The sequence below is a fragment of the Apaloderma vittatum genome, unplaced genomic scaffold, assembly GCF_000703405.1.
Source record: "Apaloderma vittatum isolate BGI_N311 unplaced genomic scaffold, ASM70340v1 scaffold22400, whole genome shotgun sequence".
In the NCBI taxonomy this organism is placed as follows: domain Eukaryota; kingdom Metazoa; phylum Chordata; class Aves; order Trogoniformes; family Trogonidae; genus Apaloderma; species Apaloderma vittatum.
Window position 1 is genome coordinate 3,265 of NW_009696550.1, and position 8,099 is coordinate 11,363.

General features: G+C 42.5%; 1 non-coding gene across 1 annotated transcript; it reads right to left on the bottom strand.

Moving 5' to 3' along the window:
• Positions 1 to 1,750: 1,750 nt before the first annotated feature.
• Positions 1,751 to 1,825, bottom strand: TRNAI-GAU. Its single transcript has one exon. It is a non-coding gene; the product is annotated as a tRNA-Ile (tRNA).
• Between the last annotated feature and the right edge of the window lie 6,274 nt (positions 1,826 to 8,099).

Here is an 8,099-nt window from a genome sequence, read left to right on the forward strand (position 1 = left end):
AAAGTAATATCTTTGAAATAGATAATCCAGTCTCTATTCCTCACTTCTCACGGATACTGGGGGACCAAAAAACCCAAACTGACGCAGCTAGGCAGAGAGCAATCGCCTTTGAAGGCAGGGTAGCTAAGGAGGCAAGACAGCCTCCAAAATCAGGCAGCATGTGATCGTGGCGTGTTATTGCCCAGACCAGACCCACAGCAAACAACATCCCTGCACCTTCCAGACCTGTGATATGCCCTGCTTCTTCATGGGAGTGAAAGAGCCCAGCCAGGCACTGACCACCTCTCTTAGCTGGGCTCATGGCAGCGTGACCCTCCTGTGCTGTTTCACATTCCTTGCATCAAGTGCTTCACTAGCACCACTACTCACAACCATTTGGGCTTGGCATTTGGACATGACTTCTGCTCTCTGCTTCAGGTTTGTGACACCTGAAAGTCCCAGTCTGCTCTTCTAGCGGCAACTCACAAGCAATTCAGCTTGTGCATGCATTAATGAAAATATCTATCAGTTATGACTGGAAAAAGTGCTATGCTAAGTGGCAGAAGAGCCAGCAAAAACATGCCATGTATTTTTAGTTACCCCGGGATTAATTCCCAGGCAGGTCTTTATTTACAGTGCTATATTTACACATAGCAGCCATATGGAATAGGGATATTCCTCCTGACAGCTGCTCTGCTTTCCTCAAACCAACAGAGAGAAAGACTACTTCAAAATAACACCTGCTGTATTTCTGTCTCCCTCCAAACACCATCACAAGTGCAAAGGAGATAGCTATGCCAGCAAAACCTCTCTGCTTCTCACAGTTCACGAGGGTCAGCTGGGGGCATGTGTTACAAACTCCTGCCAGGACTCAACTCCCATTGCAGAGACATGGTCTAGATAGCCCATCACTCACCTTGCAGTACTACGAGGCTGATGAACCATGTGGGAAAATAACAAAAGAATAGTGAGAAAGACTGTAAACATGCTCAAGTAACTTCCAGATAGGGTGTAGAAAAACATATATATCACACTAATCGTAAACATCTGTGTTTAGATAACATAAGGCTGTGATAGTCTTAGAGGCACCCTCTTGAACACGCTTGAGATTCGCACCCTGCTGTGGGAAAGATCAAAGCACAGAGGCTAAACTAGGCCTGTATGAATCCCTGAAATACCAGTGAAAGCAGCAGGCTCGGTGATCCTCTAGCAAGGACTGAGGTCCACGATGCCTGTGTTCATACTTGTGTGCCTCTGCCCAGGTGCTGCTTCAGGGATCTCCCAGTTCACGAGGCAATGATAATAAATTTACTCTTTGCATTTCAACAATGGTTTTGTGGTTTTTCCTGTGTCCTGCCTGTGTCAGCTCACACAAACAGCATGTAAACAAAACACATGTTTGTTCCTCCCTTCATCTGAGGGAAGACACTTATTTCAAGGTGTCTTAATTGGCCTGCCCATCCTCTCCACTACGTTCATTTAGCACATTATCATTTCCTAGGGCAGAAGACAAAAATAAGTTAAGTACATCAATGATAGCTGTGACATCTTCTGAAACTACCGGTCTGCATTTTACATATGTGAACTTTTTAGGACAGCTGGTATTTCCTCCTTCCCCAGCTCCATTTAAGCTCTGATCTCTGAGCCCCCTTTGATCTCATTTCATAGAGTTTCATAGAATGTCCTAGGCTGGACGGGACCTTAGAGATCATTTAATCCAACCTCCCTGTCATGGGCAGGGACGCCTCTCAACTAGATCAGGCAACACATGGGGACCGAATGGGGATCGAACCCGTGACCTTGGTGTTATCAGCACCACGCTCTAACCAACTGAGCTAACCGGCCCATTCTGCAGTCTTGGTGTGCAAGAAGGGTTTCATTCATTCTTTCCTGACTACACATACGAGGTCAGAGACTCTTCTAGCCATCTTGTTTCTAGAATCACAGAATGATAGAATGTGTTGGGCTAAACAACCCAGAGTCAAGCTTTTAGAAGACCCCCACAAATATTTTAGTCCTGTACTGAGAAGGCCAGCTCTTCAAGGGTGACTGGCACCTGCAGCTTGTCTTAAGGTGGTGAAGAAGAACCAACTACCACGCCAGCAGCTTTTATAAGACCCTTGCTAAAATATAGTCATTCATACCTGTGCGGTGTCTGACAGGGTGGTTCACCATGGGTATCACGGTAACTGCTGAGGAAGTAACATGATGACCACAACATGGGCCATGTGGATATTGAGTTTTCCCATTGCATTCTTCCATGCAGGATTGAAGTCCTGTTAATAAGAAAAGTTGAGGGCAGTTGGGTAGCTCTGGATTATTCTAACTAAAGTGAAATTAGAAGCAAGACCTTGCTCTAATCTGTTACTTTGTCACAGCACCGGGGGAGCAAGTGGGCTGGACTGTCTTGCTGCTGCAGAGAAACTCATGAAGCAGCACAATGTGAGAAGTGCATGTAATTGCCTTAATGGTTGCAGGTAGTCCAGAAAGGTGCCCCATTCCCTTCTGCTCTTGTCACCTCGCCTTTATTTCATGCTGGGCATACAACACAGAAACGCATCACTGACAACTGCAGGCTGCATTGTACATTTTTGAAAAAGCTTCCTTGCAAAGGAATGTTCCCTCTACTTTGCCAAGACGAGCATTGCAAGCCAAATTTTTATTCACATTATAAAAACCATGACATCTGACCCTGTTGAAAATTTAACAGTTTTTTTTCCCAAGTTATGCTGAACTGCATAATAGAGGGGACATTGTCAAAAGTTGCCACAGAAATCGGTAAAGAAAGCAAAAAATTATTACAAAGAAAGAAGACAGACGCCACCAGGGGAATGAAAGGTCATAAAACTCTGTCCCCTATCCTGCTGATCAGGGTGAAGTGACCTTACCCCTCAGAGGGTTCAGGCAACTTAGAGAAATGCAGAAAAAATATCTGAGAATCCCTGAAACGCAAAAAAAAAGCAAGCTTGCCTCTTCAGCAAACAGGTCAACATTGCAAATATTCCAGCTGCCTCGAGTTAGGCTTCCCAGTCCAGAATGGGTCGTCTCCAAGGAGCATTTGCCCCAATTCACCTGCCCAAATCACAGGCACTTCCCTTGATTTAAATGGGCTTCAAAGGTATTTTCCTGTCTAGATAAGCAGACCAAACTTCTATGAGTTGGCCGCACACAGAGTCCGGAAAGACCCTTTTCTATTCAGCCAGGTCTACCTTTATGTTAACCTTAAAGTTGCTGAAATGGTTCTTCCCCAATCAATTGCTATAGGCTAAACATTTAACATAGAAAAAGATTTCTAAGCTGTTCCCCAGGTGACTTTGCAGATGATTCAAGTGATTCCAATGTGGATTGACAAAACTCCTTGGCACCGGGATCAGTCACCAAATCTGCAGGACAAACTTTTTGCTGTGCTGGAATCATTTCAACCCACCAGCCTGTAGGTACCTTTCTCTAAAAGTCCCAAGAACTGTCTCAGTCTCCTAGAGATATGAAGGGAAACAAAGCATTTTCTGGCCTAGCTTACAGGCAAGTCTTTAACCTGCTAGATGATTTAGGTTGTGGAAAAAGGGGAGAGGAAGGCACATTGCACAAGGAGAAGTAGCCTACAGAAGCTCTGAGTTTCATCATAGCATTTCCTTAACATCTGTAGAGGTCACTTAGCACACCAGTGGGACTTCTTAGGGTTGTGTTTTCAGTGTCAGGTCATGAAAGGGAAGCACTCTGTCAAACTGACAGCAAGAAAAACTAGAAATGAGGTTGGGAGAAGTGAAAGTCTCTTCGAGCCAAAATCGTTTTATGATTCTATGATTCTATGACTGTGTTTGGGCCTTTTGTGTGCAGAAATATCTGGGTCTGCACTTAAACCAGCACGGGGATGAGGTGGACTAACCCACTGAACCACAACAGACACTGTGGGTCCTAGGAGAAGGAACACCAGGAGAAAACAAGAAACAGCAATGTGATTGACGAAGTTGGCCCATTTACTACCGCAAGGACAGGACAACCAGATCAGATTTCAACATAAACATCCAGTATTGCCAAATGTTGGATCAAAATAAATTACATTTCACTTGGGATTAAAAAAAAATGGCAATGCCCTTAACACTTTCCACTTCCACAGCTATAGAGAACAAATAAGCATATATCATAGCATCATTAGGTGCCTGCCTTTCAAGTAAGCCACAGACAGGAGCAAGGGTTCAGTGGTCACTTGTATACACTTCTTACTTCCATTTCTAGGTTTCTTGTCACTCTCCAGTTGTGAGAATCTGTACACTACCATACTTCAGAAAAAGTATTAAGCTATTCCAAAACTAACTTGAAAATTGAAGCCAAGTAAAACGATGCTAAGGAATCATAAGTACTTTTGCTCCCAAGTGTATTTCCCACAAGTAGATTTTACTGACTTAAGTACTGTATGCATGAATTCCTGCTACGTGATTTAATAAATGCCCTGCAGATTGGTTTCAGGTTGCTTGTTTTTTTCCTAAAGGACTGTGCTGCTGTTGCCTTCAGTTGAAGAGGATTTCAATAATTCCAGTGCAGAGCTCGCTCAGAAGCTGTTTTTTACTGATAGCAGAAGATCTGTAGTCCTCCTTGCGCTCACCTGCAACTTCAGATGGATGTCACATGCTCCTAGATAAGCACAAAGTAGAGCATTTTTTTTTCTTCTATCAAAGTATGCTTTTTGAAGAAAAAATAGCGGAAAAAGAACTTCTCAGTTTACCTCTACTTTTTTTTTTTTTCACATCAGAGAGGGGTTAGGGAGGGAACAAGATACAGGATGGTAATGATCTAGATATCTCAGGTTGATATGTTTGATTGAGTTTGTTTGTGTTTTGCTGTTGTTGTTTTTAATAAGTACTTCTGTCATTCAATTCTATGTGACTGCCTTCCCACAAGTTCATTTCCACCTTAATTTAAAACATCTTAAAACGTCAGTCAAAACTCAAACAATTAAAAATAAAGTGAATGTTTGCTCTAAAAGATTTTAGTAGACTAGAACTTTGTATTTTGTGTTTATTTTGCATTGATCTGACACAAGAGTTTTTCTTACTTTTTAAGCCTACGTCGTACGGAGCGGGTACATAGGGACTGGTCATTCAATCTCTTTTCCGATATGAGAGTTAAGAGACCACCATATGAAACTAAGAGATAGCAGATTCAAAAAAAACCCCAACAAACAAACAAAACAAAACAAAGAAAGTAGTTTTGGTTCAGAAAGCCTCCAAGCCTTAGAGGATACAAGTATTTGGGGAAGTATGTGTTATGCTCTTCCTATGCATTGACTTTTGGCTATTATAAAATGGAGGATACTGGGTGACACAGATTACCTAAAATAGTTAGTAGTCCAACCCATTATCACAATTTCTATTCCTTGTTCTTTTTACACATATATTCATTGTAGGCATCTTCACTTCACAAGGTGCCTCCAGCAAGATATCTACTTCAGTTTAAAATAGGTAGTGAGTAACAGGTCCTTCTTGTTACTCTCCAGCAGCTCTCTCTAGTCCCAGTTCCAAGCAGAACTGGTTAAACAATCCACAGGATCACAACTGAATGAAAAGGCTCTGTCAAAGGATTAGGAGATTCGTTACCCCAATGGCAATTAGTTGTACATCATTTCATCTCTCCTGTTTACTCCAAGAACAAGATGGGACTTGCGACACACATCCGCCTGTCTAAGCTGGACAATAAATGTCCAAAGCTGCATGGAAAAGAAACCTTAGGAACATCTTGTTTTGCACCACTGAGAAATCCTACTAACAGATGGCTATCAAACGACTTTCTTTAAGCTGAATCTGACATCTCTCTTTTGTCTAAATGACTGAGATTTTCAGATGCAAAAAATCGATGGGCAATCAAGAATAAAAATACAAAATCATAACATTCAGTAGTGCTTTTATAATCATGCAGCAAGACTGAGCCTGAAAATGCCAAAACCTGTCAGCAGATACTAACAAATAATGCCGACTGAATTCTCAGGGAAACCTAATGAGATTGAGAAGTATCTTGCCCCTAGAAGAGAGCACACATGGGCATTCAGCAAGAAGAAGATGAGCCAGTCTCACTTGAGCAGAAAACATTTCACTGTGTGCATTTGGCATTGGCACTTAGGTAAAACTCAACAGGTCGTTTTCACCAGATTTTCTCAATTCAGTGTCAAACTAGTTAGGGGGTTTTGTTGTTTTGGTTTTGGTTTGGTTTTGTGAAGGCACAAACACAAGTGCACACAACTGCTTCCATTAAAGATACACTTAGCAAACGTTTCTAAAAACATTCTTAGATAAGCAAAAGTATCTGGTCAGCAAAGTGTTGAAAAACTTCAGTCTACAGTGGGGACATCAATATAAATTTGGATGAGGAAGGGGGCTGGTTAGCTCAGTAGGGGGCCAGTTAGTTCAGCGGTTTGAGCACGGTGCTGACAACAATGACAACACCGAGGTCGCAGGTTCGATTCCTGCTCGATCCCCATGTGTTGCCTGGTCTAGTTGAGAGGTGGCGTCCCTGCCCATGACAGGGAGGTTGTATTAAATGATCTCTAAGGTCCCTTCCAGCCTAGGCCATTCTATGATTCTATGTAATTCTGGAGGGAAAAGGCAAGATTTCTACTGCTCATGCAGACGTACACCAAATTCTTTCCTCCCAAAGGTAAAATGCGCAAAACTGTGCATCCCTGCCCTTAAACCTCAGCTCCAGGCAGAGACCAAGAAATACCTAAAACAAGACAATAGCAGGTGCTTACTGATTCCCAGTCCTACTTTTGATTAAGGTGCAGATCAGTTTAATCCAGGTGAGCAGAAAGGAAATGTAAAGTGGGAAATTCTCAACTTCTTGTTCAGAGTAGGAGATTTTCTACCTGTCTTTGGGTAGGCAGCCTGCAATCTTCTCCCTCAAGGGACTGAGAAGTACAGTTCTATTGCCTTGCAGGGAGCCTCATGCTCTTAAGTCTTGGGAAAATCTCCTACAGAAACGTTAAGCCTGTGCTTTCGAAACTGCTTCTTAAGAGATTTAAATATTCACTTTCTATTAATTTTCTTTCATTTCAACCCTCCTGGAAAGCCAGCAAACCTAGTTCTCGAGGGATCTCCTGAGTGGGAACAACTTTATGCTAACAGCCACCTCTAAAGCAATTTTTGCCAGCTGCCACAGACCCACACTGCCATGAACAGCCTGGGTTCAGAGAGCCCTCAGGTGCTACAGAAGCAACAGAAGTCACCCAATATTGAATATTTCATGAGTCTCTTCATTCAGAGACTATCTAATGACTAGTGCGAGATAAGTGTTTTGGCATTTTCACTCTAGTTGTGGGCACCGAACTATTGGGAACCCTTCAGAAATGCTTATGCCCAACACAGGGCTGCAGCATCCCCTCAGCTAGGTGTACAGCCAGCCTCACCTTTAAGCTGACACAATAGCTACACCCTGCAACGTCACCCTTTCACAGCAGAGCCTGATGTAGCCCCCGACAAGCCAACTCCAGCCCTGTTGAGGATGAAAAAACATCTACAGTCGATGGTGTGGGAGCTTGCCCCACACCGAGTCCCAAACCCTGCTTCCATGTCCATCAGAGGGGCAGGGATTAGTAAAGGAAGGCCACAGACATGCTCTACCAAGAGGAAAAAGCTTGTCCTGCTTATCCAAAAACCAGAGTGAGGCAAGATAAAACCCTCTACAATACCTCGATAATGGGTTCAACACCATTTCCAGGATTAGAGAGAGACACTCTGCGTAGCGCTGAATTACATGGGGAGAGTAAGAGTGCTGTAAGGAGCCTTATAGCAACAATTACAGAAAATTCAGAACTTAATAAAAACAAGGTCAAGGATTTTGGTACCTTATAGCCCAACAGCAGTAAACTGAAGAGGTACTTTTTGATGCTTGGTAGGTATCAAGAAAATAAATAAATATTCAGTAATTATAATAGCTAATGCAGAAGGCTTGACCACCTAAACACTTGCCAAACTGTGAAATACATTACCCTTTAGCCTTCGTCTCTATTTTATATGATTTATAGCTATAATTTGTAGTAGATATACAATAGATTGAAGTTGTACTAGTTGAAACATATTATTATCAATAGATAAAATACATATGTGTCTTGGGTTACAATATGTAACCAA